The sequence below is a fragment of the Carcharodon carcharias genome, chromosome 26, assembly GCF_017639515.1.
Source record: "Carcharodon carcharias isolate sCarCar2 chromosome 26, sCarCar2.pri, whole genome shotgun sequence".
Classification (NCBI taxonomy): domain Eukaryota; kingdom Metazoa; phylum Chordata; class Chondrichthyes; order Lamniformes; family Lamnidae; genus Carcharodon; species Carcharodon carcharias.
Genome location: NC_054492.1, coordinates 4296391 through 4315971, shown reverse-complemented (window position 1 = coordinate 4315971; position 19581 = coordinate 4296391). Strand labels below are relative to the sequence as shown.

The 19581-nt window shown below is 43.4% G+C and overlaps 1 protein-coding gene across 5 annotated transcripts in view; it reads left to right on the top strand.

Annotated features, from left to right (window-relative positions):
• Positions 1–19581, top strand: part of asb7 (ankyrin repeat and SOCS box containing 7) — a 75666-nt gene that overhangs the window by 17771 nt on the left and 38314 nt on the right. Inside the window, exons 2-3 of one of the 5 annotated variants that reach the window (XM_041175373.1) lie at positions 15733–15828; positions 16479–16599. The exons of 3 other annotated variants lie outside the window; for them this stretch is intronic. The gene's annotated coding sequence lies outside the window, so the exon portion shown is untranslated. Of the gene's footprint in view, positions 1–15732; positions 15829–16422; positions 16600–19581 lie in introns of all 5 variants that reach the window. One more of the 5 variants, XM_041175372.1, reaches the window with a different exon arrangement.

The following is a 19581-nucleotide window of genomic DNA, read 5'->3' as shown; positions in this document are numbered from 1 at the left end:
AGAGCTTTCTCATATCCTGTCTTTGCTCTCCTAATTGCTTTCTTAAGCTCCACCCTGCACTTTCTGTACTCCACTAATGCCTCCACTGATTTGCTTCCCTTGTACCTGCTAAAAGCCTCTCTTTTCCTTCTCATTGTAACCTGAATATCTCTGGTCATCCATGGTTCTCTGGGCTTGTTACTTCTTCGTATCACCCTAGAGGGAACATGTTGAGCCTGTACCCTCCCCATTTCCTTTTTGAACGCCCCCCCCCCACTGCTCAATGATAGGCCATTCTCTGGCTATGACTAGATAGAGTGGAATGGATACAGATCAGTGCAGTTCCACCTAAAGCATGACAAAGGATTGGCAGTGGAAGCACCTTAGGAGCATAGTATGATGTTGAAGAGTGCAGACAAGTTCAGGGAGGCTTGCCATGGTCACAATCATATAGGTTGTCATTTATACCTTTAATGAGCCACTTTACTGTGAGGTGGAACCCTGATTGGAGAGATCCAAACATAGAGTTCCAGGAAAGTTCAGCATGGATTCGGGAAGCAATGACACATTCAAGGACTTTGGCAAGGAAAGGAAAGCTGGAGAAAGGATGGTAGCTTGCAGAGATAGATGGGTCAGCTGTTGATCTTTTGAGGAAAGGGATGGTGCCAGCAAATTTGATATGGAGGAAGAGAGAACTGTTAATGTTGTCAGCTAACAGAGGGTCAAAAGGGAAGTGGGGAGTTTTGTGGGGGTCAGGGGAGTAGGAGGGCTGGATCACGTGGCCAAAATCATTTCGGAAAGGGCACGATTGGCGTTATGAGATAAAGTAAAGAAAAATGCAAGTTTAGGGATAGGTCGGGGTGAACCTTAAAGAAAGTTTGGGCTGGTGTAGGGGATGGAGGTGAAGTGTCAAAAGCGAATGGAAGGTGTCAGTCTTAGTGACAAAGATGTCCTTGAGCTCCTTGCACTTGGTGAAGGTAGGGGAGGAAGAGGAAGTGAGGTTTAAGAAAATGATTTGTGGTTAAGTAACCGGTAGCTGCAGAAGTGTGGTGACTGGAGATCCACTGGAGTTGGGATTTTGAAAGTACAATGTTAAGTGATTTGGAAGTGTGCATTTTTTTTCAGAAGTGAATATGATTGATCTCACAGAGTGGTCATAAATGGACTGCATTATGAACAGTGTAAAGGTTAGGAATTTGCACTGAATTCCCATTCTCAACAGAGGGGAAATGAAGTGCTGCATTTTGCCTGCTGTACTTGGGTAATGGTTCATGTAAGCTTGATGCAGTATTTAAAATTTAGTTCAGTGTTTTAGTGCTTCATGCAAGTTAGGATGTAGAAAAAGGAAAAAATATTTACAACAAATTAAAGAGTAGATACGGCTGACCAGTGTGTGTGAGTTTGTGAACAGCGAGACTGTCTACATCTATGGTGGATGTCTCCATCTGGAATCTCTCTGGCTCAGTTATTGACTGAGTTGGGCTGGGGTGCGGTGGGGGAGAGGGAAGGGAATGTGGGAGTGTACCTGGATAGTTTATTCCCAACCTTGGTCACACCTCATAGTGGATCAGGATCAAAAAGGCTTGGTGTGACTAATGGTGTACAGAGAAAAGAGAACCCAGGCATAACAGAGAATGACAAGCTGCAGAATCTAATCGTATCTAACAGATATGAAGCACTTCTTATCTCTGAGGATAAGATAAAGACTGTTGGAAGGACAGCCAGAATGCTCACAATGGCACCTTGGAGCAAGAGGTGGAGGAGAAGCATAGTGAATTAAATAGGGGAACGGAAAACATCCTTTGTAAGCAGGATTGAGTGCCCCACATGGTTCCAGGATGATAACGTTTTTGAGATATTAAGGAGAACAGATAGGGCAGGTAGAGAAAAACTATTTCTGTTGGCCAGGGAGTCTGGGACCAAGGGCATCCTCTTTAAAAAAAAAAATAGAGGCAGACCTTTCAGGAGTGAAATTAGGAAACACTTGTAGACACAAAGGGTGGTAGAAGTTTGGAACTCTTTCACAAGCAGCAATTGATGCTAGACCAATTGTCAGTTTTAAATCTGAGATTGACAGATTTTTGTTGACTGAAAGTATGAAGGGATATGGGCAAAGGCTGGTACATGGAGTTCGATTGCAATGAGCCATGATTTCATTGATTGGTAGAACAGGCTTACAATCTAAATGGCCTACTCCTTTTCCTACGTTGGCTTGATGGGGGTTGTGGGGGGAGGAGGGCTGGTGGAAAGGAGGGGCATGTGGGTTGAGAATTATATAAGGAAGTGATCAGAGAAGGTCTTGACTGATGCAAGAGTCGGGAGGCCTTGGGAAATAGCAATGTCAAGTGAGTGACTGAATATGAATAGGGGAGTTATCGGAAAGGAAAGATTAATTGGAGGAAAATGAATTAGAGGAGGAAGATCATGATGAGCTGAGATGGAGTTTGAAATCAGAGTATGAGATGTCACTGAGGGCAGAACCTGAGGAAGGAAAGCAGTGAAGATAACTCGGTGAGAAATTTGGCATGATATTTGGGTGGGTAGTCAAGAATTTTAAATGGTAAGAGGAGGTACTCGAGGAATAGAGGTACAAACCATGGCATGAGTTGGTGATAAGAGCCCCACTGCAATTGGTGCTAAAATTTGCTGAGGAAGCACTGTCAAGTAATCTTAATGGTGCTATGATAAACCTTGGAGATTATACACACTGCATCTACAGTGCACTGGCAACAGAGGGGGTGGATATTGAACCCAGTGGCAGGAACACCAGTTAAGCAAACTGCTTCATCCTGGATGACCTTGAGCTTCCTGAATGTTAACACTTCTGACATTAGCTTTTCCCATTTGACCCTGCATTGAGCTTCTGAACCCATGTTCTCTCCAGCACCTAATCTGCCTACTTCCACGTCCATAGCATTGCTCATCTCTGCCCCAACTCACCTGTTCCTGAATCCTTCATCAATACCTCTAGGCTTGACTATTCCAAAGCTCTCCTGGCCAGCCACATACCTTGGACCCTCGGTAAACTTAAACTCAAAGCTCTGCTGTCCGTGTCTGAACCAAGTCAGGTTCACCCATCACCCTTGAGCCAAGGTATATTTGCTCCAAATTTGGCAGTGTGTTGACTTTATAATTTTCATCCTTGTTTTCAAATCTCTCCATGCCCTCTTGCACATCACAGTTTCTATTGTCCCATCATTGTTGGCCATGCCTTCAGCTGTTTGAGCTCTAAGCTCTGGAATTCCCTCCCTAAACCTCCTGGCCTCTCCACCTCTCTCTTAAGGTGCTCCTTAAAACCCATTTTTTTGACCAAGATTTTGGTCATCTGTCCTATATCTTAAGTGGCTTACTGTCAAATTTTGTTAACGTTCCTGTGAAGTGTCTTTGGATATTCTACTTTAAAGGTGCTATATAAGTGCGAGTTCTTGTTCTTGTGTTTGCACCCACATAGGTGATGGGTATTCCATCACACTCCTGAGCTTGAACCTTGTAGATGGTGGAGTGGTTTTGAGGGGTCAGGCAGTGAGCTGCTCCTCAGTGTACCCAGTCTCTGCCCTGCTCTGTAGCTGCAGTGCTGATTTGACTGGTTCAGTTCAACTTCTTGTAATAGTGTCTTTCCAAGCTAGGTGTCACTCCCCTAGTGCTGTTGAGGTTCAGGGGGTGATGACTGGGAAGCTTTAGGTGACCCATTATTGAATCATGGAATGGATACAGCACAGAAGAAAGCCATTTAGCCCGTCCTGGCCATGCTGGCTCTCCAAGAGTAACTCGGTGAGCCACACTCACCCGTCTTTTCCCCATAGCCCTCAAAAATGTTCTTTCGCTTATTATCCAATTCTCTTTTAAAAATCAGGGTTGAATCTGCCTTTGCCACACTGTTAGGCAGTGCATTCCGGATACTAACCACTCGCTGTGTAAGTAGGTTTTCCTTATGTTACCTTTGGTTCTTTTGCCTTAAATCTGTGTCTTCAAGTTTGTGACTATTCTGCCAATGGAAACAGTTATTTTGAACGCTTCTCTCAGTATTTTCTTTCTCAGGAAAACAGCCCAGCTTCTCCAATTTGCAGTTTGGTAACTAAAGCCCATCATCCCTGGAACCATTCTCGTAAACCTTTGCTGCGCTCTCTCCGATGCCTTGACATTGTCCCGAAAGCGCTGTGCCTCAATTTGGACACAGTTCACCACTTGAGGCTTAACCAGTATTTTTTAAAGGTTCACCATAGCTCCCCTGCCTTTGTCAGATACCTCTCTTTGTAATGTCCAGGATCCTGTATGCCTAAATAACTGCTTTCTCAACCTGCCCTGCCAACTTCACTGATTTGCACACAAACACCCTCTGCCCCTTTAGAATTATGCCCTGTATTTTATATTGCATCTCCTTGTTCTTTCTACCAATATGTATCATTTCACACTCCTCCGTATTAAATTGCATTTGCCAGTTGTCTGCACATTTTACCAGCCTGTGTGTCTTATTGAAGTTCATCATCCTCATCCTCTCAGTTTGCAGTACCATACTGTACTCCCAAGCCTTGTCATCCTCAGATTTTGAAATTGTACCTTGCACTATCGAGTCTAGGCCATTCACATATATCAAGAAAAGCAGCAGCCCTAATACTGACCCTTGGGGAGCCCTACTATATACTCCTCCAGTTTGGGAAACAATCGTTTACTGCTGTTCTCCACTTCCTGCCACTCTGCCAACCTGTAACCATGCTACGTCCACCCCTCCCCATTCCAAGGGCTGGCAACAAGCCCGCTATGTGGCACCCCATCAAATGCCTCAATGAAGTCCATGTAAACCGCATAAACTTCATTACCCTATTACCCTCATTTACTTTCTTGTTATCTCATCAAAAACTCAATCAAGTTCAATAAACATGATTTGCCCTTAATGAATCTCAGCTGGCTTTCCTTAATTAATCCACACTTGCCCAAGTGAGTGTTAATTTTCTTCCATTATTGTTTGTAAGAGCATTCCCACCACTGAGATTAAACTGATCTGCACTTGCTAGACTTATCCTTATACCCTTTTTGAACAAAGGTGTAACATTTACAATTCTCCAGTCCTTTGGTATAACTACTGTATCTAAGGAGGTTCGAAAGATTATGGCTGGGATCTCCGTAATTTCCAGTCTTATTCCCCTCTGTATTCTTGGCTACTTCTGATCAGCTCCTGGTGATGTAACAATTTTAAGTACAGCCAGCCTTTCTAATATTTTCTCTATCAATTTTTAGCCCATCCAGTGTCTTAATTTTCTCTTTCACAGTGATGGTGTCCTGGGTAAAGACAGATGCAAAGTACTTATGGTCAGACAGTATAAACTAAAGGGAGAGCTTCAAAAGGAGGTGCAGGAACAGAGGGACCTCAGTGTATGCATACATAGGTCATTGAAGATTGCAGGGCATGTTGAGAGAGCGGTTAATAAAGTGTATAGTGTCTTAGGCTTTATTAATAGGGGTATTGAGTACAAGAGTAAGGAGGTCATGTTGAACTTGTATAAGACACTAGTTAGGCTTCACCTGGAGTACCGAGTCGAGTTCTGGGTGGCATACTTGGGAAAGGATGTGAAGTCCTTGGCGAGTACAGAGGAGGTTCACAAGCATGATTCCTCGGATGAAGAACTGTAGCTTTGAGGATAGGTTGAAGAGGTTGGGACCATTTTCCTTGGAGTAAAGAAGGCTGAGAGGTGTCTTGATAGAGGTATTCAACATCCTGAGGAGAATGGACAGGGTAAATGGTGAGACACTGTTCCCACTCAAGAGAGCATCAAGAACTAGAGGGTACAGATTCCAAGTAATTGGCAAAAGGTGTAAAGTGATGAAAAGTTTTTTCACCCAGAGGGTGGTTGGAGTCTGGAACAAACTTCGTGAAAGGATGGTGATGCTGTGTATACTTCAGCTATGCCCTCTGCCTCCATGCGTAAATCCCATTTTTGGTCCCAAATCGACTCCACTCCTCTTTTATCACCCTTCTATTTGAAGACTTTTGGATTCCCTTTTATGTTTGCTGGCAGTCTCTTCTCATACCTGTTTCTTTGTTCCTCCCCTTTGAACTTTCTATATTCAGCCTGATTTTCACTAGTATTATCAACCTGTCGTCTGCCATATGCATTCCTACATTGAAGAGCATTTGCTAGCCTTAGGCCCAATTTGTCTTGTCAAGTTGTAATCACTTCCATTCTTTTAAGATCCCGACTCTACCACAAATTTAGCAACTGCTCTCTACGCCCTGCTGCAGATAAATAAAGAACAAAGCTTACACCGATGAATGGTGGCCAGCCCATTAATGTTTGATACCCCTTGGGCAGCAGCTTGATCTAAAACCTGCCTATGTCTACCAGCCTTGACTGTCAATTTTTAGTCCATTTTGTAATAATACTCTTAACACCCTCTGATGACTTTTCAGCACAGAGCCAGAGTAACATAGCACTTTAGCAAAAATTTTGATAGCTCAACTCAATGACATCGACCAAATCTCCGACTTGTGATTCTACTGGCCTCTTCAAGTAGCTGGATCAGGTTTGCCAAATGTGACCTTTTTTGAAGCCTATTTCAGTTTCTGCTATTAAGCCTCAACCTTCAAGGTGGTTATTAATATCATCCCTGCTGATTCTTTGCATTATTTTCACCTAAGATTAAGTTCACTGGTCTGTAGTTAACAGGAGTGAAATTGGTCTGAGTCAATTGTGCAAAATTAGCTCCCTTCAAATCAGCAGTTAATTTTTCATCATGCTCCATTTTCTTTTCCTTTGAAGTTAAGATGCACTTTGTGGGACGGATGTGAGGCCTGCATACAGGTGTGACCATTGACACAGAACACAGAACCCAAGAAAACATCAAGCTGAAACAAATAAAGAAAATTGACAAATCAGGAACGATATTCAGGACTGTGACTGTGGACCTCCCAATAACCTACCCCTTAACTTCAGGCACTCCTCAAAATTCCTGCTGTTTTGCCAGGCTTGGCCCTCTTTTAGCTTTGTTCGTTGCCTCTCTTGGCATTCCCCAAAGGGCTCATTGAGGCACTCCCCACTAGCTCATTATGAATATCAACTCCATTGCCCCATCCTACCCTCTCGCCAAACTTCTCACCCGGTGGGTTTGCTTGGGGCCAGCTTGCCAATCTCATTCTTGTCCAACTGACCCCTCCCATTGCTGTCTCTGTGGAATCTGCCAATAAATCAGCTGTCATTGCTCCTCAACACATCTCCCTCCAAAATGCATTTTCGCTCAAGAACAAAGCCCATGTCAGCCATGAACTTGATGTTGATGCAAACATCCACAACATGACCTTAACAGAGACTTGGTTGAGGGGTGATGACACCTTCCCCCTAAATGAAGCCTGCCTACCTGGCTGCCCCATCAAAACTGTCGCTGTGACAGTGTGGCGCTTATCACCGAGCCACACCTTGGCCTGACCCACCCTCCCCCTCCAACTCCTCTGGCACCTTCTTCTCATTTGAGCATTGCATCTTGTTCCACACCTCTCCCTCCTCATTCAAAAGCCTTGTTTTCTACTCCCTGCCCAAATATGATTAAATATTTTCTCACCAAGATATCTTCACTGCTTTCCTCCCTCAGCCTTTCAACGAATGACTTCTCATCTTTGGTCTTTTCAACCTGCATCTTGACTCACCATAGGCTCTCTCCTCTGAGTTTGCTGCCCTCATACCTTCCCTAAATTTCTCCCTCCAAATAAACTTCCCAACCCATATTCACATATGACCTTGTCATGTCACGTGATCATGTTACTCCCATCATATCATTTACACCACCACCCCACAACCCTAGCCCTGAAATTGCATCTTTCTTTCCCATTTCCCCTCTTCGAGCTCAACCCTGAGACCCATATCCTGCTCCCTTAACCCTATTCCCACTAAACTGCTGACCACCCAGCTTCTCCTCTTGTCCCTTATGTTAGCTGATATTTTTCATGGTTCTCTCTCCTCAGGTCTTATACCTCTCTCCTTTAAAATTACAGTCATCACCCCTCTCCTCAAAAAGCAACCTTTGACCCTACCATCCTTGAACCCCTATTCCAGCCTCCCTTTCCTCTCAAGTCCTTCAACATTATAGCCCCAGACATTTAAACCAAGATGATGACGGAGAAATTTGTGGAAATTCAGGAAAGACGAGAGATATCCACTGAAGCAGATAAGTCTTGAGAGATATAATAGAGGCTTTAAAATTAGGAATTGCTTGGTTAATAAATAATGAAAGACATTTTCCTTTGTTTGGAGAATTCTAAGCTGCTGTGGTTCCACATAGGTTTGCATGTGGCTGTCGTGGTTCAGTTGGTAGTGCACTTGCCTCTCAGCCAGAAGATTGTGGTTCATGTCTCACTTCAGGACTTGAAACAAATGTCAAGGCTGATAATTGAGTTCAGTACTTATGCAATGCAGTACTGCTAGAGGTATTGTCTTTCAGATGAGATGTTAAACGAGGTCCTGTCTGCCCTCTCAGCTGGATGGAAAAGATTCCATGGCACTATAATCTGCTTACCCGAAAACCAGTGCTGTCCAAAAGCAGGGCATTTTTAATAATGTTTTATACATCAATTTTAATTGAGCAAAATTTAAAACCTAACTGACCTGGACAATTTGCCTAGGCGCTGTATTGGTGTGGAGTGGCTCCAAGTTAGTTACCAGTTTCGCCACTTTGCACGCCTCTCTGTCCTTGTGCTCCAAGCGACCCTTGATCCTTCCCAACCCAGCATGACCCAAACTGCCCACGACCTGAACTGCCCAACCTGAAATTCAGTAGTATTCAGCACAATCCAATGGCCTGGGTTCCATGGGTGCTGGATTTGAGGTACTGTAACTGTATTTTGAAGAAAAGCAGGGGAGTTATCATCTGTGTACTGGCCAACGTTTATCTCTGTCAATATCACAACTAGATTATCTGTTGATGGTCATATTGCTGCTTCTGGGATCTTGCAAATTGACCACGATTCCTGTTAGGGGGAAATTAAAAATGCTAAAAGAGAGCACAGTAAGAATTTACTGAAAAACCCTTAAAATCTCCAGGCAGACATGGCTGCTAAACATATTAAGAGTTGAAGATTACCAAATGAACATTACACAGCCTTGAGAGTCAGACTGGAGACACAAGCAGGACATAAATTAGATTAAGTGTACTCCCCTCTCACATAGGGAAGGGGCAGATGGTTTTAGCTTAGATATGGGAAGATGAACAACAAACAAAGAGGGGGCTATGATGAAACACAAACAGTCTTGAGTTGTGTAAACCAAGGACTTGCAAATGTGTTTTAATTTTGATTGGATAATATAATTATGTATACATCCATTAGAATAATTGGTTAGCAAAATCACATGTTTATTTACTCAATAGGATAGAGTTAGCATGGGACCCGTGTGTCGGTTACCGATTGGATGTATTCAAATGTACTCGTGTATTATGATAAAAAGTACAAAAGTAATGAAATGTTTCTGGGAGCTGGATCTTCATTCTTAGCAATGATTGCAGCTCCCTTGCATATGCTTGAATAAAATCGGTAAAAGGAAGCCTAAGTCTCTGTGGTTGCTGTGTGATCGGAGAGTGTAACTTCTCCTCTTCAACTGGCCTATGTGGTAGATGCAGGATTGGAGGGTGCACCTTCTTCAATTCCAAAGTATTTCATTGACTGTAAAGTGCTTTGGGATGTCCTGTGGTTGTGAAAGGCACTTTATAAATTCAAATCTATCCTGATGTATTGCTTGTTTATATTCATTTTTGGAATATGGGCGTTAATGGCAAGGCCAGCTTGTATTCTCCATCACTAGTTGACCTTATGATTTCCTTCTTGAACTGCTGCATTTTAGAGATTTAATGCAACTGTGTGGCTTGCCAGCTACTTCAGAGGGCAGTTGGAGTACAGTAATATAGTGGTTATAGGTCATGGGTCTTGTAATTCAGTGCCTTGGAGCCATGACTTTAAATCCTAGCATGATAGCTGGGGAATTTAAATTCAGTTAATTAAAAATCTGGAATAAAAAGCTAGTATTAATAATGCTACAGTAAAATGTATCTGTTGTTACAATCCCCTTAGAGACTGCCTTTCAAAAGAAAGGAATCCCCACAAACCAACAGAGAGAGAGCTGCTGGACAAGATTTTACTTTTTAAAATTTTACTGTAACAAATGGTTAATGAAGCTACCAGATTCTCATAAAAACTCATCTGATTCACTAATGTCCTTTGAAAAAGGAAATCTACCTCCTGACTTTTAATGTCCTTTTTCAGACCCACATCAATGTGGTTGATTCTTAACTTCCCTCTGAAATGGCCATACAAACCATTCAGTTGCACTAAAGCACTACAATAGTGTATGATAAGAATAAAGCCAAACAAACCAAAAGCACCTAATTCTGACAAGACAAAGGCACAACCCAGCTAATTGACCCAACAGTTGTCATCGTTACTTGTGCCAAAATTGGGAGAACTGTCCTAAGGGCTAGTCAAGGAGCAATCTGACATCGTATCTGCACAATTGTACCTTTCAGCCAACATCCATCAACATCCCTGGGTCTGACCTGACCCACTAGAGGGGGTGGTGGCACGGTGGTATGCAATCGGGAGAGAGTGGTCTTGGGAATCCTCAATATTGACTCTGGATTCCATGAAGGCTCACAGCATCAGATCAAGCTTGGGCAAAGAAACCTCCTGCTGGTAACCACTATTGCTCTCCTTCAGCTGATGAATCAGTGCTGCTTCATTTTGAACATCACTTGGAAGAAGCACTAAAGGTAGCGAAGGCACATAATGTACTCTGGGAGGGAAATTTTGAAGTTCATCACCAATAGTAACTTGATAGCACCACCTTTGATCTAGCTTGCTCAATTCTGAAGGGCATAATCTGCTAGTCTTGGCTTGCAGCTGGTGGTGAAAGAACCAAAAAGAGGGAAAAACCCACCTGACCTCATCCTCGCCAATCTATCTGTTGCAGATGTATCTGTTGTTACAATCCCCAAAGACACTGACAAAGGAATCCAAACAAAGCCAACAGAGAGAGAGAGAGCTGGACAAGATTTTACTTTTTAAAATTTTACAGTAACAAATAACTGAAACTAACCTAATTCAACCATTAGCAGATGAGGGATATTTCAAACAGAATTAATTTTCACTTTAAATTGTCGATACAACAGAGATACACTTATTTAGTTACAAGCATTCACATTACTTCCCACAAATGTGGCATCACATGTCTTTCCAACTCAACTTTCAATGTTTAGGATTTGTCACTTCCCATCCAATAGTTTTGGCACTTGAGTCACGTTCACAAGCAGCCATATTCCACCCAAAGCCCCCAGACAAGATTACCCTGGCTAGATGCATGTCTACAAATCCCCTCTTCATTTGGTTCATGGCAGCCCTGATAGAACAGAAATCCCAGAGGCTCCCTTCTCTTACCCCTTTAATTGTCTGGTGGGCTCTGGCATCAGTTCAACAGCACAAATGAGTATTGTCCGGTCCATAATCTGTTGCTTTTCCTGTCTTCAGTGTTCTGTCCTTTCTATCTGTATAAAACAGTAACATAGTCTATGGTCTATTCTCAGAGAACTGCTTCAACACCGGGATCTGTTTGAAGACTGTCAAAGAGAAACCTTCCATTCAGAGAGAGCCTTGCTTCTTTTCTCCTTGCACAAATTCCCGGTATTCTAAATTGCCAGAGAGAAAACAGACTGACCCAACCCCATTGCAATTAACTTTCTATTTACTCTTTGCTCCTTTGTTTCATCCCTGTGGCAACTCCAGATCACATGGACATTTCTTAGAACCTGATGATGTTTGGGGGAGACGGCATAGTAGTAATGTCACAGGACTGGTAATCCCGAGGCCCAAGCTAATACTCTGGGGACATGGTTTCAAATCCCACCATGGCAGCTGGTGGGATTTGAATTCAATTAATTTGGAATATAAAGCTAATCTTAGTAATGGTGACAACTGTAATTGATTGTTGCTAAAATAATCCATCTGGTTCACTAATGTCCTTTAGGGAAGGAAATCTGCCATCTTTACCTGGTCTGGCCTATTTGTGACTCCAGATTCATTCTGGATCAAGAAGTGCAAGCCACTTAGTTCAAGGGCAATTAGAGATGGAAAACAAATATAAGCCTCGTTATCAATGCCCACATCCCATGAAAGAATAAATTTTAAAAAGATGAATCAGGAAACCATCTAACGCTTTTTCAAAATATTCCCAGCCCACTTTGTTGACATCGCACAGAAGAAAATACAGGCTTTTCCAAGCACAAGGGCCATCACACTGCCCATGACAGCATTGGTAAGAGTGATCACAGCACAGTACTTGTGGATAGGAAGCCTCACCTCCTCTCTGAGGTCACCTTTCATTGTATTATGTATCACTGCCACCATGCTAAATTGAATAAATTTAAAACAGATCTAGTGGTTCAAAACTGAGTTTCCATGAGGTGCTGTGGGCCATCAGCAGCAGAATTGTATTCGTGCACAACCTGTAACCTCATGGTCTGGAATTTTCTTCACCATTAAGACAGGAGACCAACTTTGGTTCAATAAGGTGTATAGAAGACCATGCCAAATGCTGCACCCGGTGTACCTAAAATGAGATGCCAACCTAATGAAGCTCAATACAGCATGCTCTACACAGAGGTAAGAGATCCCACAACTAACAGACCAGATCAAAGCTCTGAAGCCTTGCTGCATTCAGTCGCGAATAATAGTGGATAATTAAACTACTAACAGGAGCAGGAGGCTCCCTGCACATTTCCATCTTCAATATTCGTGGAACCCAGCACCTGAGTGCAAAAGAAAACACTGAAGCATTTGCAACCATCTTCAGCTGGAAGTTCTGAGTGGATGACCAATCTCAGTCTCCTGCTGAGGTTCCCACCATCACAGAAGCCAGTATACAGCCAATCTCAACCATCACATGGGATATCAAGAAATGGCTGAGTGTTCTTGTTAAACCAAAATCTATGGGACCTGACAAAAGCCAGCTGCAGTGCTGAAGCATTACGCTCTAGAACTAGTTACACTTCTAGACCTGTTCCAGTATGGGTGGCAACAGTGAAACCACCTGACCAAGTGGAAGATTGCGAGGCAGGTCCTATCCCCAAAAAGCAGGAGAAATCCATTCTGCTATCAAACAACACTTAACCATAACCTGTTCACTGATGCTCAGTTTGGGTTTCGTCAGGACTACTTGGTATTAGACCTCATTACGGCCTTGATCCAAGCATGGAAAAAAAGAGCTAAATTCCAGAGGTGGAAAGAGAGTGACAGCCCTTGATGTCAGGCAGCGTTTGATTGAGTGTGACATCAAAAAGCCAAAGCAAAATTGAGGTCAATGGGAATCAGAGGAAAAACTCTCTACTGGCTGGAGTCACCTTGCACAGAGGAAGATGGTTCTGGTTGTTGGAGCCAATCATCTCAGTCCCAGGGCATCACTGCAGGAGTTCCTGAGGGTGGTGTCCTAGGCCCAACAATCTTGAGCTGCTCATCCTATACTGTCCCATCGAGCTCTGCCGGGGAGGCACAGCATGACTGTTTGCAACCTCCGTCATAAAGTCAGAAGTGGGGGATGTTTGCTGATGGTGGCATAGTATAAAGTTCCATTCACAAGTCCTCAGATGCAGAAGCTATCCATGCCTGCATGCAGCAGGACCTAGACATCGATAAGTGGCAAGAAACATCATGTCATATGTACCAGCTATGACCATCTCCAGCAAGAGAGAGTCTAATCACCTCCCTTTGAGATTCAGCAACATTGCCACTTGAATCCAGCATCAACAACATCCTGGGTGGTGACCATTGATCAGAAACTTAAATAGACCAGCCATGTGATGATCGATTCTTCCATACCTTTGAGGAATGAGTGTTCAGAAAGAAAAGACTGGTTTACAGTCTAGGTTGAAGTCATCTCGTGTGACATTAGGACAAGTCTTGATTTGCATAACTAATTGCAAATACTGCATATGAAATCATTGTTGGAGGGATGAATGGAGGCATGTGCTGTGCGTGCTTATCCTGAAGGCACTTGACCCTGTTCTCCTCAAATGTTGAAATTGCTTCATGATGGAGGCTTCTCTGTTTGGGTCTTTCCAAGGTTGTTTTTTTTCCCAATTATTGGGATCCAGCTTGCAAGCCCTGAGGTTGGCTTTCAGATTCTTTATATCCAAGTTTGGAATGTCCTGTGGTTTGGGTGTCTGTACTCAGCTGGCTATAGAGTTCTGATTTTGGTCTGCAGAAATCCTTCATCAGAACCACGTGATTGGTGCAGTGAAGCTAACCTCTGATGAGCATGCGCTCGATGCCAGATATGCACCACTTTGCATGAACCTCAGTGTTGGGGATTTTGTTCTGTCATCTGATGTCGCAAATAGATCTGACAGTGGAGATGGAATGCTTCTAGTTGCTTTGTGATGCTGGTAGATTATCCAAGTCTCACACCCAGAAAGAAATGATGTAAGAGCCGTGGTCATATTCTGAGATAAACTCCATGCTCTTTCCAAAGTTTGAGAGTCAGCCTGCCAAGTGTTGAATTTGCTTTTGCCAGGCGATCGTTGATTTCATCATCCAGCGTAGTGTCATTGGTGAGAATACTTCCAAGATCGCGAACTCCTGTACCGAGCAGAAGGATGTGTTGATAATGACTGTGCGGTCTTGGAGTACATGGCCGGTGTGGAGGGGGGTTGACGCAAAATCTCTGTTGTCTTCAGACTTACTGTCAGGCCAAAGTGTTCTGAGGCTAGGGCAAAGCGATCAACAAGCAGCTGAATGTCCTCTGGAATATGTGTTATGAGAGCGCAGTTATCTGCGAACAAGAGTTCTGTCAGTAGCTGTTTAGTAATCTTTATGCAAGCCTTTATATGGCAAACAATTGGAGCCAAGGCATAACTTTTAAACGATTTAGAAAATGCTGGAAAAACTCAGCAGGCCCAACAGCATCTGTGGAAATAAAAAGAGTTAACTCTTCGAGTCCATATGATTTCTTCAGAGCTAAAGGGAAGTAAAAACTTCTCTTTAGCTCTGAAGAAGTCATACGGACTCGAAACGTTTACTGTTTTCCTCTCCACGGTTGCTGTTAGAGCTGTTGAGTTTTTCTGGCATTTTCCATTTACGTTTGATTTCCAGCATTGTAGTATTTTGCTATTTTTTTTTTAAAAAAGCTATCCTTTCATGGGATGTGGGCGTTGCTGACGAGGCTAGCATTTGATGCCATTCCTAATTGCCCTTGAACTGAGTGGCTTGCTAGGCCATTTCAGAGGGCAGTTAAGAGTCAACCATTTGCTTTGGGCTTAGGGTCAATATAGGCCAGACCAGGTAAGGATGGCAGGTTTCCTCCCCTAAAGGATATTAGTGAACCAGATGTGTTTTTTATCACAATCGATGATGGTCATCATGGTCACCATTACTGAGACTAGCTTTCAATTCCAGATTTTGAAAATATATGAATTGAATTTAAATAGCACCAGCTGCTGTGGTGGCATTTGAATCCACATCCCCAAAACATTAGCCTGGGCCCCTGGATTACTAGCCCAAGGACGGAACCATTATGTCACCATCTCCAAGCCTTGGTGAGCAAAAAGGCTTCTGATGACACACCGCTTTGCATCACGCTGGTCATCATGCCATCATGAAATGAGCTAATGACACTGATCATCTTTTCAGGACAGCCTTTTTTGTACAGAACCTTCCACAGTCCTTTTCAGTTTACTGTCAAAAACCTTGGTCAGAACAAGAATACTATATAGAGGTCCTTATTCTGTTTGCAGGACTTTTCTTGAAATTGACGTGCTGCAAAGATCACGTCTACTCTTCCCTATCCTGCATGGAAGTCACACTGTGATTCTGGGTACAGGGTCAATGAGGTGAGTGACAATCTGATTAAGAATAAACCTTGCAAGAATCTTTCCTGCTGTTGAAAGAAATGATATTCCATGTTGATTGTCATGGATGGACTTGCTTCCTTTCAGTTTGCAGAGATAAGTTACAGAGGCATCCTTGTGTTCATGGAGCACAGTACCCTGGTTCCAGATTAGGCAGAAGAGACTAGTAAGTCTCCTAACCATGTGAGTCCCTGCATACTTGAACATTTCAGGTGGGATGCCATTGGCTGCAGGTGAATTGCCCATAGAAAGCTGTTTTGTGACTTCCACTTGAGAAGGATTGAGAGCAAGCTCTCCCAGAGTGGGGTGCTGTGGAAGTGACTCAGTACTATCATTGCACACAATAGATTGTTGGGTGAAGAAATGCTGAAGTGTTCTACCCAACTAGAGAGAATCTCATGTCTATTTGTTAGGAGCTGATTGCCATCTGCTAAGAGGATGGGTGTCACACAATAGGTTTTTGGGTCCATAGACTGTTCACGCACCTTTATATGGAGTTTTCGGGTCATTTTTATCAGCAGCTGTTTGAAGCTCATTAGACTCGTTTTTCCACCATCAATTCTTCATCTCTCTTAGTTTGGCCTGCATCATGAGTTTCGCATTGGCGTTCCTTGTTGGTGATTTCTTGTCAGATACGTAAGATCTTTGAGCATGGTGCAGTTCGTCTAACAGCTCTCCTGTGTCTTTGCCATTGATGTCGAACCAGTCTTGGTACTTCCGTTTAACGAACCCTGGGACCTTGGATGCCATGCTGTAAGTAATATCTTTTAACTTTTCCCAAGAATCTTTAATGGCAGTATTGTGCTCCAGAATATCAGCAATTCCTGTGGCTAGATTGTGTTCCAGTCCTTGTCCCTCGGCCAAGTCTTTAAGAACAATTACATCAAGCTTCCTTTGTGACTTGACTCTGTGTCGAAGCACCTTAGATTTTATTTTCAAAGATGCAATACTCCTGACAAGCCAACGGCCAGACCAGCATTCTGCATCTCTCAGGGAGTGGAAAGAGCGCATGTCCTTGAGATCTCGTGTCATACAATAACATAGTCCAGAATGTGCCTGTGTTTGGATCGGGGCATCCACAATGGTTTGTCTGCTTGTTGGAAGATTATGTACTTATGTACTTGCTGTACTTCGAGAGAAGTAGTTGGCCATTGGCATGTATGTGTCATTGTTGGAGCAAAATTTAAAGGACCATGAGTCAATCAGTGATTCCTTTAGAAGTTAGTCAGGCTTGCATGTAAGTTCAGATAGAATGGCAAAGCCCATGCCTCACTGTCAAGGCAGCTTTGGATTTGCCACCCAGTGGAATGTGTAGCCTGCATCAGCCACCTCAAGTTGAGACTCCTCAGCGAGCCTTGTTTTGCTTAGGGTGGCTATGTTGATGTTGTACCTGGCCAGTATTCTGGCTACGAGGGCTGTCCAGGATTCTGGTCTCATATTGTTTTCCAGAACAGCTCTGTCATTCCATGAATCAAGCTTCATATGATGACTAGTAGTTTTGTTCTTTACGTTTTGGCTGCAGGGAATGGATGACCAGCTAGGAGCGGTAACCTGACAGGTGCAGCGAAAGCAGGCTGCGTTTAGGGTTCCTTCTCTTCCCCTTCCTCAGACCGGGGAGAGCAGTGTTGGACCTGGAAAAAGTCTGCTCTGTCACCATAACTGTGGAGAGCGACTGTCACCCTGAGGCCACTATGTGCAGGGCTATGACTGAAGACTGCCATTAGCATCCTTTACCTGTCCCCATCATCACTTCCCCATCCCCACAGGGCTTTGCAAGTCTGATGTTTTGGCTGATGACTTGCTGAACAACCTGCAGGTTGAGTATATTTAAGTAGGTGGGGCTTTTGCAGAGCTTCTCCCACTACCTTGTCCAAGACAGCTCATAGTACACTAGTGCAATGAGCGCCATAAGTGTAGCAGTTGAAAGGATGTAGGTTTGATTTTGGAGTTGTCCTTCTCCTAGATGAGCTGTTGAGCAGGCTGAAGAGCCTCACCTACCCTTGACATCAGCATCCAGTCTATTGGCACTATTTGTGATCTTCCACACTGTCAGCTGACGTATACTTTGCTGGTTAACCCATAGCAGAGTTACCTTCTCGGTGGACTGCCAATTAAGACTGATGAACCCTATCTACCAGCCATATTCTATGACTACAAGAGCGGGGCAGAAGCTAAATGTCGTCGGCAAGGGACTCTCCTCCTGACTTCTCGAGGTCTTCCAACCATCTATAAAGGCATGACATAGGAACAGGAGAAGGCCATTCAGGCCATCGAGCCTGCTCTGCCTTTCAATATAATCATGGCTGATCGAACACTTCAATGCCTTTTACCCACGTTATCCCCATAGCCCTTTACGTTATTGTTGATCAGAAATCTATCAACCCCTACCTTAAGCATACTCAATGACTGAGCTTCCACAGCCCTCTGGGGTAGAGAATTCCAAAGATTCACAACCCCCTGAGTAAAGAAATTTCTCCTCATCTCCATAACATTCTCCAGTTGCTTGGATGAATGCAACTCCAACAGGACAAGAATTTTAGCAACATCCAGGACAAGGTAGCCTGCTTGATCAGAACTCCATCCACCAACTTAAACATTCACTCCCTCCATCACCAGTACACCATGGCTGCAGTGTGTACGAACTACAGGGTGTGCTGCAGCAATTTGTCAAGACTTTTTCAGTGGCACCTCCCAAATCTGTGAAGGACAAGCGCAGCTGGCACATGGGAACACTATCACCACCTTCAAGTCCCTCTTAAGTTACCAGGCTAACTTGGAACTATATGCTACTTCTTCATTGGGTCAAAATCTTGAACTCAGCCTGCGAAGACCTTCACCACGCAGGCTACAGCAGTTCAAGAAGACCACCTTCTCGAGGTTGGTGAGGGATGGGCAATAAATTCCAGCCTTGTCAACAATGCTCACATGGTGTGAATGAATTTTTTTTTAAAGTTAAGCATGAACCACCTTGGTGTGGGAGTGAGGTCACATATGGACCAGACAAGCTAAGGATGGTAGGTTTCCTTCACTAAATAACATCGGTTAAACCATTTGGTTTTCATAACAGTCCAACAGCTTCATGCTCACTTCTAGTGATGTTCAGTGAAATACTGCTAACTTCTTTTGAGATGTCAAATGCTTTCAGCTCCAGCATTAAAGACACTAGCCTTGTAATTGTAACTCTTTCAAGCAGCATTCCCATATGGTGAAGAATAATTGGTTTATATTTGTTAGTGAGTTTGTTAAACCTGTAGATCTTTGGTTATATTAATACCATTTGTTGCTGCCTTGTAGCTTTGCCTATGGTCAGATCCTTATAGCTTTAATATCTTTTAAATTTGGGATCCTGTACATAATGTCGCTGTAGATCCTGAGGGGGAATCATGTGTCAAAGTTGTCTTGCATTGCAGGTAGGCATTACAAGTGCATAAAGGGCCAAGACATGAAATTGTCATGTCAATTTATGCTGTGTGAGTCTACCCAACTGGGCTCTTGTTGATCTAGTACAGTTGCTAACTCTGTCCCATGCAATTTATTGCTTGCCCTAAAACTTAATTGGGGCAAAATCTCAAAATGCCAGTTTCTGTCAAAGACTGCAAGTCCTGTGCAAAATATGATAGGCCATTCATGATTGCTGGTGGGCACAGTTGACGCATCTATTTTGTTGCTAAAACATGACAACACATTTTATCCATAAAGATAACTTGACCTGTAAATGTAGTACATTACTGAGGG